This window comes from Haliaeetus albicilla, chromosome 3 (genome assembly GCF_947461875.1).
Source record: "Haliaeetus albicilla chromosome 3, bHalAlb1.1, whole genome shotgun sequence".
Taxonomy (NCBI): domain Eukaryota; kingdom Metazoa; phylum Chordata; class Aves; order Accipitriformes; family Accipitridae; genus Haliaeetus; species Haliaeetus albicilla.
Genome location: NC_091485.1, coordinates 63723358 through 63739033, shown reverse-complemented (window position 1 = coordinate 63739033; position 15676 = coordinate 63723358). Strand labels below are relative to the sequence as shown.

General features: G+C 43.6%; 1 long non-coding RNA gene across 1 annotated transcript; it reads left to right on the top strand.

Moving 5' to 3' along the window:
* The first annotated feature begins 17 nt into the window (after positions 1-17).
* On the top strand, positions 18-15267 carry LOC138684822 (uncharacterized). The gene is made up of 3 exons (XR_011324123.1): positions 18-174; positions 6005-6175; positions 7745-15267. It is a non-coding gene; the product is annotated as an uncharacterized lncRNA (long non-coding RNA).
* Positions 15268-15676: the final 409 nt, after the last annotated feature.

Genomic DNA, 15676 nt, shown 5'->3' with positions numbered 1-15676 from the left:
TGAGAGACAGATTTTTCTTATCCTGCAGACTGTCTGTAAGATTTTGGTACAGAGGCTGCTAAAGACTTCTGAGGTTCCAGCTCTTAATATCTGAAGCATAAGGCCTATCCCTTAAGAAATCTGGAAAAGAGGGAAATTTGTGAAACTGCCTTTCTGGATTGAACCAATGTTAAGGTAAGATAAATCTGTAAAATTTAGAGATTGGGGCTGTTTCTGTTTTTAGTGTTGCCATGAAATCTCACTGAAGGGAGAAAGGAAAGAATACCTCAAGATTTAGTTCCAAAGCTACGGCCATCTCTACTTCAGTCCTTCTTTCCTTTCACTTCTCAGCCTGGATACATTAGCACTCATGTTATGATCTGAGCAGAAATGCCACACTTTGTGTATAGGGCACTTTTCAACATTTTTATTTAAAAAAAGAATAAATTAATTTTTTATTTAAGTGAAGAGCCAAAATTATCCTTAATACTCCACATAGAAAAGAAAAAAGAAATTTAGCTCTGTAAAACTGATAATACTGACTTTTGCTCCATCACTTTCAAGAATGCAGAGCTCAGAAACTCTGCCTCTACCAGTCCACAGCACCAGGAAGGGCACAAATCACCTCTGCTTGTCTGTGCTGGCAAAGCCAATGTGGTGCTGATGCTGAGGGGAGCAGCAGGGAGGGCTGGGCTTCTTGCCTGGGCTAGTTCTTCCAGGAGCATAAAGGAGGATCTTATTCTCTCAGCTTTCCTGTGCAAGGATTAAAATAACACTGGGAGACATCAGCTTTATGCAGTCTTTTTTGACCATGCACCATCCACACAGAAATGATTCGGGTTCTGACTCATGTCAGCTCTCCATCAGTATTTTTGGCCTCACAAGAATTTCTTTCAGTGACAAAAATGGCTTAGTCAACCCTTCTGTTTCCCCCTGCTCCTCCATCCCATCGCCAAAGCCAGGCTGCTCATCCTTCTTCCCGTCACTTCCTTAGCAGAGCCAGTCCAACCATTTTTTTGGCCACTTAGTGAACCAGGTCAGGGAACTGATCAGGGTTAAAAAACAAAAAAAACCCAAACTCGCTGGCTAATTTTTTACCCAGATCAATTCCCCGGTTAGTTGACAGTGCAGCACACAAACTTAATATGAGAACATCTGTACTGGATCAGAGCACAGGTCCATTTGGTCTGGTGTCCTGCCCCCAGCAACAGAGCAGACACAGCAGATGTTGTCCGAGGAAGGATGTAAGGCACGGCAAGCACGCAGGAATGTTTCCCAGTAATGCTCTCTCAGCCTCCTGTGACTTGTGACTCAGGGATATCTTGAGTCAAAGTTAATGCTTTTATATTTAATAATCCTTGGTGGATTTATCTTTCATTTATGCTCCTGATTTTTTTTTTAAATTAATGGAAATGTTTGCAACCCTACCACGCTACGGGCCATAGCATAACTATGCATTATACAGTCAATGAAATGCCTCTTTTTGTTTGCTTTGGAAGTAGTACCTACTAGTTTAATTTCATGTCCTTTGATTTTTGTCCTGGAAGAAGCAAAGAACAGCCATTCACCCTATTCACCTTTCTTGTTCCACTACCTATTTTATAGATCGTTGTTGCATCTCTCTCATTGAGCTCTTTCCCTGCCTCAAGAGGTCTTAAAAAACCCTTAAGGGAGCTGCTCCATCTCAAGGGGACAGCAGAGACAGCAATGCAATGCAGGTATAGGTGTACATGGCCAGGGATCCTCATTGCTTAAATTAAGGAAAGAAATGATCATGAAATTAAGCCTTTAATTAATAAGAAATGTGCATTTGCATAGGCAGTCTTGTCTGCTGAACCTGACTTAGACTTCTTATTCTCCATCCTCCCTCCTTGCCAATGTCAACCAATGTCTTAAGCAGCTCCCCTGTTCTGTAAGTAAATAAAGAAGTCAAATAAATGATTTAATACATTTCCTTTCTTTCTCCCATTGCTCAGTCCTCAACTGTCTTCTCTTTTTCCATTTTATAACTGAATGAATTTTCTCTTCCCTCCTTGGTCAACTGCAAATATTTTTTGAAGATTCTGTTACAGCTGGTTGAAATGTTCACTAAAATTCAATGTTCAGTACTTCTTTTTGCTACTCTAAATATAAAATCTTTTTTACCTTCCTTTGGCTTGTTTTCAATAGATTTCCCAGTACTTCTTGTTTCTCATTTGTTTATAGTTCTTAAAAGCCTCAAAGCTACTCTTTACTTTACTATCTAACTATCTTGCCCTTCGTCACTCTTTCCCTCTGCTTACAATAGGATTTAGCTTGCAGGCTCTTGCCAAACACACTTTTTAGAAATATTTTCCCATCTCAGGGAGTCCCAATCAAAATTATGCTACTCATTGCATGCTGTCTTAAACACATCTCCTCTAATGTCGAGATACTTGTGTCTTCTACAGTCCTTCCCCAGTCAAACTCCAAAATCCACAAGAAAACCAACACTTTTTGTTCTTCTGCAGGCATCACGCTCGCTTGCGTGCAGCCCCGTGTGCCTTCAGCCACAGCTGAAGGCATGGAGGAGCAGGACGGGCTCTTGTATTTGGCTCGCTGCGTGGCTTTTTAGCAACGCTCTTCACAGAGCAACCTCGGAGGCCATGGTGTGCTTTCTTTTTTAAGCTGATTAATTCCCAAAGATCCAAAACACCCAGGACACAGGCAGAATTCAGGGGTTCAAAGACTGTCTCATTTCAGACCTCTCACTAAGCTGGTGCTTACCTGAGCACCAGCCTGGCAGACACCAAACACTGGGTTATGTGTTAGGAACAAGCATAGTCATACAGATCCTACAGCTTCCCTGTGCGCTTGTGGGGCAGGGAAAGCAATGCTCTCACCCAGGCAAAATGTTGCCAGTGGGGCTTTTCTGGGTGCACAGCATCACCAAAAGGGTTGGGACTGACATGGATTGATGTGAAACATCAACTCTTCCCTGAGTAACAGAAGGTGTTTCTTAAAATGACCTTTCATGTACTCTTTAAGGGATCCTTGCCTTATTCAGTCTGCAAGTGGAAGAAAGGAGGATGAAAATCTCTCTAAACAATTCTCTGAACAAATTGACTTCTGTTTTGTCCCATTATGTCAGATTTAAGAAGTACATATACCACTCATGGATTTTGGCACAGAAATAATTTTCAGCTTCAGGCAGCCATCCGTGTTCTTAATAGAGCAAACCAGAGGGTAGAAGAATACACAGAGAGAAATTTTCAATGGGGGAAAAAAAGAAAAAAGCTTTTTGCATTAATATTTTTTTAAAAGCATTGCCTTTTTTTGCAAGCTCCATTTTGGAATCGTTTGTGGAAATAATCACACACTGCTGTGCAAATGCAGGTTTTATCACTGTGCACTGGGACAGAGAGTGCACAGACTGAGCAGGCAGCTTTACTTCTCTCAGCTTTGAAGGGGTTGCGGCTGCAGCTTGCCTGTGGGATGTTTTCTTTTGTGGGATTGCTTTTTTCATTTTCCTTGGGGTATGTATAGAGATCACGTCACACCTTTAGGTTAAGCTGTGGGACATCGTGAGACCAGATCACGGCCATAGGAGCCCTGAACCAGCTCTCACTGAAAGGCAAGCTTCAGTGGCATCTCGCCCCATCCCCTTCTCCCCCCACTTTGCCTGACAGCTCCCATCTTCTTTCTTCGTTTATTGTGAAAAGGAGGAACAGTGCTTTGTTTCTGCATGGAAACAGGAGGATCTAAATAAGTTTTTCTACATATACATGGCTACTTCAAGTAGATGGGACTCTTATGTCAAATATGTCCTGTCTTGCTTCCTCTGAGGGTCTATGAAAACATCCCACAACCACCTGAGCCATGCCCCAATCCCTTTGTTGCCCTTAACTTCCTTTAAATGGTCTTTACTGTGGCAGCCAAAATATTTACACTATTTCTTTCCGCAGGCTCAATTGCTGCCTTTCTGCCTGGTCCGTCCCCAGGACCCCACAGCCTCGCATGGCAGCACTGCCTTCTGCCTCGTTACCTTGAGCACAGCGAGCTGAGGTTTAAAAGTGGGCAATTCAAATTAGAATCATATAAAACAGGCTCCTTTTAGCTCCTTTAAAAGCTGTGTAGCTCTTGTGTTAGAGCTTCCATTGCTTTTCTTCAGTATTGCCTTTAAAAGCAAGACTGACAGAAAAGATTAACTTGCTTCTGGCTGCATTGGATAGAAGCAGATTAACACAGTTGGATCCAGCCCTGGGGAGCCCAGCCTGGAAATGTATGTTAGCACAACCCCGGCAATGTATAAGCAAGAGTGGTTTGTGTTGATCTTTTTCAGGATGATGAGTTTGTGATTAACTCTTTTGTGCAGAGGCTCAACTGTGTAGGAAGCTAATACGCGGCAGGATGCTGATAGAAAAGCTCCCAAGGCATCAGCCCTCCCTCTCGCCACGCACAGCTCTGCAGCCACTCCGGCCTGCCCGTGCTGGGGCTTTAGCAGGGACTTTTGTTTCCCCTCTGTCTCCTTTGAGATTTTTTTGTTTCCACCTATAACGGTCACCACAAAAATAGCGAGCAGAGAAGTCCCCGGGGCCCCAGAATGGGGAGTGGGGCAGCTGGGGAAGAAAGGAGAGCTTTCATCCAAGAAAGGTTTAGTACAACCCCCTCAGCTGAGGCTAAGGGGTAGATAAAATCCAGCGTGGTGGATGTGCAAATCCAAGTTGCATGCAATTAATTAAACTCCACAACAAACGCAGAAGAAATGTTACTGAGTCACTGGCAGGCTGTTTTCCTGCTTGATCATTTGTCTTTAGGGCTGGAGATTTGATTTTTCAGCACAAGCTTATTAATCCAAAATGACTGTGAGTAAATTATAAAAACTCAGACAAAAAAACATCTACTTTGTCAGGGAGCTATGAATTACAATGTGCAACAGGAATCCAGGAGACCCCAGATTAAGCAAACCGTCTTTAACATGCAGATACCAGCTTTTTATATTTCAATAAAGAAAAAAATAGTAGATCTAGGTTTATGGTTGGACTCGATGATCTTAACAGTCTTTTCCAACCTAAATGATTCTATGATCCTGCAGCATGCACATTTTCTCCTCTGAGGGTCTGGCTGGAGGAACTGCAGCAAAGGGCAGGAGAGGGCAATGGTTGCATCAGATCCACACGTGGGACGTGTGGTCCCCTCTCAGGTTTCTGCCCAGTCTTCCCGTGGATGGGAGGACTGACCCTCCAACCTTTCTGTGCTCTGACTCTGCTGCTAGCTGACTTGAGATAACGTTATTTGCCAACCTCAAAGAAGAGTGCTGAGGATAAAAGCATGAGCCCTCGAGGGGGCTCAGCACGGCACTGCTGAGAGCAATGAGAAGTTTCCTTCCTGGTTAAAATCGGGGGTCCAGAGCAAGTCTTTGCTCATAAAGTATATCTGGTGGATGAGCTGAAAGCAAGAGAGAAATAACATAAATACAGATATTCTGGGGTTCACATCTGAATTCCAAGCAACATCTTATTAAGGTGGTTTTTACTGTTGGGCTTCTTTTTTTCTTTTGATATGGCATTAATCCAGGACATTTTTGCACATAACAGTTTTGAAATCTCACACACCCCTAGGCTGCACGAAATACTTCTATGCAGCATAATTCTTTGGAGACAGTAAATCAGACCATCTGAGATGTGTACCTATAAATTTTAATGAATACACAATATCACTGTCACTTCTACCTCCCTTGCCCAATGACACTTTTTCTCTGTTTCCAGCACATTTCATTCTATATCAAGGTAAACGAATGAAACGAAACACTGCTGACTTAGCAGTAAATAAGTGAGAAGGAAAGATTCTACCCTGGACTGGGGAAAAACATCATTCATTTTGCAGGCTTAGTGCCAACAGCACTACCTTTCAGATCTGCTTATCTGATATTTTAGAGATTACACTCAGATAAGGAAGGATAATTGAAGCAATTTTCAACATCTTCACCAGACAAGCCAGAGGCATGACCTTATTTTAGATAATAGGTAAATGAGATTCAAATGAGTTGTTGTTTTTTTTTAAACAGTAAACATGATTAATTACTGCAGCAAATTAGCAGAGGAAATGATAGCTCTTCTAACACTTCAGGTCTTCAGATGGTGTCTGGTGCCTGACTGGTGGACATCTCAGCTAAACACAAATTTAGGGGCTTCATACAATTGCTTTGGAGCTCTATGGCTTGTATAATGGATTTCAGGTAAGGTGATCCTAGCACTTAGGTATAAGTGCACATGTATGATTTTTACTTCTGTTTTTTGAACTTTGGCTGCCTGAACTATGTTTTGCTTAGTATCATTAGCATGAATTAAATCCCCATAAAACTGCTAAGACTGATTTCATCAGACCAGCTGCAGGCTAATGGGGAATGTGTGGGATTTGACTGCCCGAGCCTGAGATGCCCCTGGGTGAACTGCTGGCCCCATCTGCTGCTCCAGGACAGCCGAATGCCCTGTAGCTGCTCTTGTATCTTCCAGCTCTGCACAATAGGGTATTTCATATGACTCCAGACATCTACAGTCTGGCAACCAAATCAAGCCTTCAGAGTCTAAAAGGTGCTCAGAAAAGCTTATGCCTTCCTGGCCGAAAAGACAAGCAGGAATACATCAGTGGCGTTTCTCACTTGCAAGTGATAGAGGCTTATTTCTGCTCTGCACAGGAGCTATAAAGAGGTGACTCCAGCACTGCTTAAGTCTTTGGCTGTTGTCATAATAGTCATGCTTAGGAAATAAGCTAGGCTATGAGTTTTAAACTCCTAGCTCTGGCAAACCAGCAACTCACATTGCTAGTTTTATTTTGTACTATTTTGGCCATTTGGCTATAGCTCATACACAGAGCAGTTATTGTGTCTAGGCTTTTCCCCTTAAGTCCATAATGTCACAAAGAGAGCAACTAGGACATAGGAAAGATCATGGGTTTTGCTGTGAGAAAGAGCCCTAGGAAAACGAGCAATCCACAAAGAAGAAACTATTTATATTTGCATTACACATTCCCACACATACAGAAAACAAGGTCTTTTAGTTGATTCTGGTTAGACTAGTGCATCAGTTTATTATTTACAGTGTGAAAAAGGGGACAGGAGTTCATAAAATACACTAATGAATATACATATATTTATTTAGAAGTATTTCAAGGAGTACTTGTAAAGAAGTTCAAAAGTTTGTTTGTAAGCTTTTGTCCTGAAGAGGTTAGTTTAGTTTTCTGGGGCTGGAGAAATAACCTATTAGTTGCTCACATCTCTCTCTTCTCATTTTAAATCAAACCTCCAGCATTTTACTGGCACCATTTGAAAACATTATTGTTTTGGTGGAAATGTCACATACCTAATGGTTCTATGGGGAGAAGCAATAGACTGCTTTAGTTGAAAAAAAAATGCGTGCAATAAAATTATGAAGGAATAAATGAGGACTTCCAGCCCAAAGGAATGCAATGTTGGGCATATAGTGTCAGATTTGCCTGTGTGGGTAGGATTGCTTGCCTGTTTATTTCTAGACACTTCACAAATCTGTTCCTACGCCCGGAGGCTGCAGAGCCAGCTCAGCACAGGAGAGGCAGTGGGTGTGCAGCCCAGCCTAATGTAAATGGGAAAAGGGGCAAGGGAGGAGGGTTTCCTCAACAGGCAAGGAAGCAAAACCAAATAAAGCCATAGTTATCCCTGGTGGTAGTCAGGACATTTGTGCCGCTAAAAATCCAAGAAGATGTGTTCCCACAGTTGCAATTCAATGACTCCTTTGCCAGGGCCTCATGGCTTCATCTTCCCTTTATACAGACTCAAGAGGTTCAAACCAGCAGGTGGGAGATGGGCGACGGAGGACCTGGGGTCATCCCTCCCTTGCTGCGTGGCTGTAACCACCAAACACAAGACCTGCATGTCACACCGTCTGCCCCCCCAGAAGGAAAGCTAAGGAATTACTTCAAGGAAAAAGCTGAAGTGAATAAAGGTAAAACATTTTAGGTCATGTAGAGCGAAATCAGCAGAGCCTGAACATAAGCAGAGAGTACGTGTGAGAGTGGGGTGCCTCTAGTCCTCGCTGCAGTGCCTGGGGCCTGATTTCCAGCTCTGATATATTGCATCATTACCCAGCATGATGGCCTGTGTAGCGTTCCTTTTAGATCCAGATTCACACCTGTCTTTTGGTGTAAACAAGAAGCAATCCGGGAGTTACTCCCCATTTAGTTTGGTATGGCCGGCATAGGAATCTGGCCCTTAAAACTCCTCATCGCTGGGAGTTTGAAGTGAAAAAAGTGTGTCTCACAGCTTTTAAATGTCAGCCAGCTGTGGCAGCCTTTCAATTTCTGTTCATTTCTGTTTATCAACACCTTTCCCACCTCCTCCCGCTTTACTGAACTGGAGGAGCCAAAACTTGTCTTTCTGGACTCATCCCAACTACAGACCTCATTTAAATTTTCTCAACTCTAGCCACAGCTGAAGTTGTTTCAGAAAAATAGCACAGGTTAGTCTGTAAGCCCCTCCAGATTTTCTTTCTCTGAAATCTCAAGAGGATTCCCTGATTTACCTAAATTAACCTCCCCTATAGATTTCCCAAAATAGAACATCTCAAATACTCTTTGGCACAAGTTTCCACATAGAGATCAATCTGTAAACCAGTAAGGACTGAGACAAAGATATTTTTCATGGCCAATATACAGTAGGACTCTCACAGAAAGCTAAATTTCCTCATTTCCGAGACCCTCTTTTATTAACTGCATCTATTTAGAAGCCTTTATTTAATGAGAAGCTCTGAGACCTTATTTAATTTATAGATCTTGCGTAGAACAATAGCAGCAGCTCAGGCTGTGAAATGCCACTTTGTTGCCTTTTCCCGCTGCTGCCCAGAGTGTGAATGCTCATGATGGTGTCTATTTGGCTTGAACATGTCAGATGCAGACTAGACAGGATGCTGAAGAAAGAAACTGGTGTCCTTCATTTCCAACGCCTGGCTCATTACGCATTCAGTGATGAATTGGTTGTGTTTATAAATTCTGCAGCTACTACTTACAGCCATACCTGACATGAACTTGAGGAGCTGTGAGCAGAGCTCAAACAATCTTCCAGGCGGTTGATTTTTCAAGAAAAATATTGCACAGAAAGCTTAGAAACTCAGATTATGCATACGCAGTAAATGGCATGAGTGCAAACAGCAACCTGCTTGTTAAGCTCTTTCTGAAGCCAGTCAGACCAGCTAAAATGTCAGGCTAAGACTTCCACGAAGGAGGATCAGGGTCAGACACGAGTACTGATCTCTGCCTGAGGTAGCACATTACCCCAGTGCGGGACCATGCAGCCTCTGTGAAGGGTAACAGTGCACAAATACTGCACTGTGTACAGCATGGACACGTGCACTTACTGCTGCAAGAACACCTTATCTAAAAGCCTCATCTGCAGTCGGTGGGAGACACAGCCACGGTACAAGGAGCTAGAGCCATGGTACAAGGAGACAGAAGCCCAGACATTCAGAGATAAAACTGGAAGCATTCTTGGCCGCAATTAGGCGCTTCAACAGTTGCGCTCCTTGGGATTGGGTCACTGACTCACCCGCCCTCCTAACTGCGCACTTGGAGCTCACTAAAGCAAGACCACCGTGATCTTGGAGAAGGTGCACATTTCCCAGGGCTTGAGCTAATGCCATGGCTGACACAGGCTGGGACTGAACCACGCAGCAGGGAGCTGAGTCTGGTCACCATTGCGATGGCTGGCCCAGCACAGAGAGCAACGAGGGTCTGCAGAGCTAACAGAGACAAGGCACGACTTTCTGACGTTCACAATATATAGTTTAAGAATAGAGCAAGACCTAAAACATATATCAGAGAATTAAAGTGACAAAAGCCAAGGGAAGCCAGGCTGCCCATTAGCAAGGTTTGCTACTGTAAGAGAAAACATTTATGTGCAGCTAGGCCAGCTTCACCCTCCTGGGTTTTGCCAAATGCCGCCAGCAGCAGCGTGTGTGCCGGTCCCACCCCACCCCACGGTGCCACCCCGGGAACTGCTCCGGCCCTCCAGGCAACCGCCGTCCCCAGGGTGAGCTCCAGCGCAGCACGAGAGCCACCGTCCTCGGGAAGGTGCCTGGGCAGAGGGGACTCCCTGCCCCGAAGTCTCCCCCCGACCCGTTGCAAGCACAGGAAGCACGTGTGCTTTGCAAACCCTGAGGGAACATAGCAAGAATTGCTTAGGAAATGTTGGCCGCTGGTCTTTCATTCCTCATACCTTCATCAGCTGGCATACTATGGTTAAACCCTCGGGTCCGGACAGGCTGTGCCCCTCACCTTTGAACTCCTGTGACCTTAAGGTTGTGGGCCCAGATTCATGCCCCACCATGAATTAAAATAGCCTTGGTTCCCTTACCTCACGGCCATGCTTCTGGTATAGGGTTGCAAGGAGAAACAAGCTCAGCCTGCACCTTCCCTGTCCCTGGTCTATACGTGCTACTGGGGAGAAGTAGGAAGAGTTTGAATCATCGGAGTGGGCCTCCTCCAGCCCAGAGTTCCCTCCTGCAGAGGAGTTCCTGGCTCTTTTATGAGATGAACAAGTTCTGCAGAATGAAAAGGCTGGATGTCCCGAATGAACAATCCAGTTGTCCATTTCTGCTACCTTTCTGCTCTTAGACCCCGCACAGCTGTCCTTCAGAGCTTGGCTAGACTAACCTTCAAAAGAATTACTACTGCTACTAAGGAAAGAGCACGTCAGAGAGTCCCACGAGCAGAGAATACAGTAGGGGATGGTCGGGGCTTAAACCGTAGCCAGACCTTGCCAGGGGGTTTCCTCAGTACCCAGGTGGAGCCTCAAAGCAGATATAGATTCCACATATATCCAGACAGCAGCACCTCTTCCTCAGGTGATCTCTCGTTTCTGACAATATGGAGCTCGGCTGAGTTCAGGTGTGCTTTTCTCCCTCAGAGATGTACTGCCTGTTTTAAACACAACCCTGTATAAATTTTATTTCCTTCCCTTGAAACTATGAAGTGTTTTTCTTTCAATTGGTGGGGAGAAAATTCTGCTGTGTGAAGCCACCTGGGACGCTTGGGTCTGCTCTTGACATGGTGGCCAAACGCAGTTTACATTCTTATGTATCACTTTTAAAAGGGTTTTCCAAATAGAGACTTTCAGTAAAGTAAATAAAGCAGGTTTGATTCTGGGAACAAAAGATTTGCCCCAGTTTTGCTGTGATATAGCTGAAATTTGAGACAGCATTCATTATTTTTTGCAGACATTTAATATAGTACATATATAATTTGCCTTTAACTGCTTAGCACAGAAGGGGTATTTTTGTGTTGCTAGCTGTCATCCTGTAAAATAAGTTTTTTCTCAGTGTTCCTGACCTGCTGTCTGAATTGGTCTACTCTCATACACTGATGTTACGATTTGAGTCCACACCATCATTTGTCCATAGAATAGTCTGTTCTTCTGAGAACGTGTATCTCTATTATGTTGCCTCTCTTCCAGCCTGGAATACCATACAGGTAATGCCATTTCTGCTGCCATTAGTGGTTCATCTTTCTGTTCCTCCTGGCCTTCAAAGTGATCTGACTTTCTGAAGTTAGGAGCCAGATGCCAGTCTCAGGACACCTATTCCCATGTGCTAGAAACACCTAAAAATGTGATACCAGGACAGAGAAGAACTCATGTCTGTATAGGTAGCAGTCCTTGGGACTAGAGCCCTTTAATCTACAGTCCTCTCAAAGTGGTTGCTGGCATAATGGACACCTGCACAGCAAGATGTCACAGCCAATGCCTTTTCCTTTCTGCTACCATAGCAGTTTTGATGGAGCACATTTCACTGCTGAAAACCAGTCAAGCAGGGGAACGTGCTCTCAGTTTGCTGGGAGGTCGTGTTGGTCCATGGGCCAGATATGTTCCACGACTTCCAGCAGACAATACTTGGGTAATAGTTTGGGAGCTCGAGGCATTGCTGCATTACAGTAATTAGCTCTTACGTAGTAATTTCTCTTCCTAGACTGCAAAATGATAAGACAGATCACCACAACTTCCAGCCTCCACTTACAGATAGTAAAGTCAAGATACAGAGATCTTAAAGATCAGCGCAAAGTAATTCAATAAACAAGCAAGACATTTCAGGGACTGTCTGGAAGAACCACAACTGGGGGGAGTGTTCCTTTCATTCTACCTGCATTTCTTGTAAGCTTTGAAAAGCCATAACAGGAAATAAATGTAAAGGCATCTCAGGAAGTCATTTAACCCAGCCTCCTGCTCCAGGGCTGAATTTGAACTGAGAATTTATAAAAAATAATGGAAGGCAGCCTAGTGAATTGCTTTCTTCCTGAGTCACCTAAATTTCCTTTCTCTAAAGGATTCCAGGCTTTGGTAAACACAAGCTTACCCTTACAAAAGACATGTTTGTTTCTAGAAATCCTAAAGTTATGCTCTTCCTTCTATTGAAGGGGTTCTTTGATACTGCAGACCTCATTGTACAACTAGTTCTCTGTCAAGACTGTGAAAACATGCAGGTCTTACATAGCAACATCTTAAACTGTGAGTGACACCACTATGTCCTTAAAAGGCCAGAGATCTTTACAAAATTTTGTGTGAGGGGACTCCAGCTCATATTGCTGAATTGCCATGCCAAATACTTCTGCCCATACAACTGATAGGAATTGTTTCACACATTCCCTGCATCAATGTGTTGACCTAAAGAAACAAAGAGGGGAGCTAGGCAGAAATATGAATGCCTTTTGAAGTAAGATAATAATAAAAGTCACTGACACCCATTATCAAGGAGTAATCTGGATTGCATCTCTGAGAATAAACCTTATTCACTGATTAAAATGTATAGAGGTTACTTTGTTTTAAAGGACTGGAAATGTGGAAAACAATATTCTAGTATATTTAAAAATGGTCAAACAAACAGAATAGGCAGGCCTGTCCAGACTGATGCCTAAGGCAAGTACTTGCAATGTGGACATATTCATAAGTGACCTGGTTGAGCTGGGCAGTGAGAAAGTTTGATGAGAATTCAGTATTATTCAAAGCAGACTGACTGGGGAGAATTTTGCGAGGACCTTAAGAGGCTGAAGGTATAATTCAGTTCCCTGAACATAGAGGCATAGTGTTACCTGAGGGACCTGAGGATCTGAGATGCCCACACAACACTGACAGATATGACCCAGGAGCTCCAGCAGCCTTTCTGGAGCAGAGGCTGGAGGCTGGGAAGTCCTCCAGTACTGACAGTGGCACAGGCTATTTTTTTGTGGCCAACCACGCTGAGCCTCGTTGACTGGGTGATGAAATATTGAAATAAAGTCAATGCAGCTAAAAGATAAAGTAACCAGTGTGGAGCCAATACTGTATCTCTATACTGATTCATGGATGGTGGCAAATGCTCTGTGGGAGTGGTTGAAGCAATTGAAGCAGAGAACTGGCAATGCAGAGGTAAACCCATCTGGGCTGCCACACTGTGGCATTGTGGTTGTGAGAACCTGGTTGTGAAATAAGTCGTGTAGATGTTCATGTACCCAAGAGTCAGGTCACTGAAGAACATCAGAACAACCAACAGGTAGACAAGGCTGCTAAGATTGAAGTGGCTCAGATAGATCTGGATTGGCAACATAAGGGTGAATTATTTATGGCTTGGTGGACCCATGACACCTCAGGCCATCAGGGAAGAGATGCAACATATAGATGGGCTCGTGATCAAGGGGTGGACCTGACCATGGACACTATTGCACAGGTTATCCATGAATGTGAAACATGCACTGGAATCAAGCAAGCCAAGCCGTTAAAACCCCCGTGGTATGGAGGGCAATGGCTGAAATTTAAATATGGGGAGGCCTGGCAGATTGGCTATATCACACTCCCACAAACCTGCCAAGGCAAGCGCTATGTGCTTACAATGGTGGAAGCAACCACCGGATGGCTGGAAACACATCCCGTGCCCCATGCCACCACCTGGAACACTATCCTGGGCCTTGAAAAGCAAGTCTTATGGCAACACAGCGCCCCAGAAAGAATTGAGTTGGACAACGGGACTCATTTCCAAAACAACTTCGTAGACACCTGGGCGAAAGAGCATGGCATTGAGTAGTTATATCACATCCCCTGTAATGCACCAGCCTGTCAGAAAATTGAGTGATAAAATGAACTGTTAAAGACTACACAGAGAGCAATGGGGTGTGGGACCTTCAAACATTGGGATACACATTTAGCAAAAGCCACCTGGTTAGTCAACACTAGAGGATCTGTCAATCAAGCTGGCCCTGCCCAGTCAGAACTTTTATGTACTGTAGAAATAAAGTTCCTGTAGCACACATGAAAAATGTGCTAAGGAAAACAGTCTGGGTTACTCCTGCCTCAGGCAAAGGCAAACCCGTCTGTGGGATTGCTTTTGCTCAAGGACCTGGGTGCACTTGGTGAGTGATGTAGAAGGATAGGGAAGTCTGATGTGTGTGTGCCTCAAGGGGATTTGATTTTAGGTGAGAATAGCCAATAGATTAAATTGTATGATGTTAATTGTGATATAAACCCTGCCATTGTATGTCATCATTATTAATATTGTTATATGCTATATCAATGGTATTACAGTAAGAATCACTCAGATTAAGGAAGAATGAACTTTCTTAAAACCGACTGAAGCACAGTAGTGATGGAATCAGAACTGACTTCAGCATGCAACAGTCCAACACTACACACCACCCTCCTGCTGCACCCAACGTCACCCACCTGCCACACCACACCAAAGCCCAATCCTGTTTTGCCAACTGAGCAGACTTTGCACCATCCTTTTTGTCCACACACTTAGGACAGATGGAGCCTGAAGTCATGGACTGAATCAACTCAACATTTTATAGAGATGGCCCGTAGACTGTGGGAGTGATATCTGTGTGTATATATTAAAAGACAGGAAAAGTGGTGGTGATTAATTGGAAATGTATTGGAAAGTGTGGGATTTGGGCATGATGTAAATGGTGTAGAATAAGGGGTGGATATTGTCCTGGGTTTGGCTGGGATAGAGTTAATTTTCTTCTTAGTAGCTGGTACAGTATGTTTTGAATTTAGTGTGAGAATAATGTTGATAACACACTGATGTTTCCGTTGTTGCTATGTAGCGCTTATCCTAAGATAAGAATTGTTCAGTTTCCCATGCTCTGCCAGCAAGCAGGTGTACAAGAAGCTGGGAGGGAGCATGGCCAGGACAGCTGACCTGACCTAGCCAAAGGGATATTCCATACCATAGGACGTCATGCTCAGTATATAAATTGGGGGGAGTTGGCTGGGAGGGGTAGATCACTGCTTGGGCATGGGTCAGTGGGTGGTAAGCAACTGTATTGTGCATCACTTGTCTTTTCTTGGGTTTTATTTCTCTCTTTTTTAAAAAAATATTCATTTTCATTACTATTATTACTATTATTATATTTTATTATTATTGTTGTTAGTATTACATTTTATTTTGCTTTAGTTATTAAGTGTTCTTATCTTAACCCACGAGTTTTACTTCATTTTTTCAGTCATCCCCCGTGGGATGGGGAAGAGTGAGCCAGCGGCTGCATGGTGCTTAGCTGCTCTCTGGGGTTAACCCATGACAAAGACAATCCTAACTCTGCATGTAAAATGAGCTGACTTATTACTGAGCAGTGAGATCCTGGGTTATGATTGGTAATTCTGCAGAAATACTTTGGTAGACCTCAGTAGAAATCAAAAAGCAAATTAAAAGTTAGAAATTACCAGAAGAAATGGAAATCAAAGCTGAAA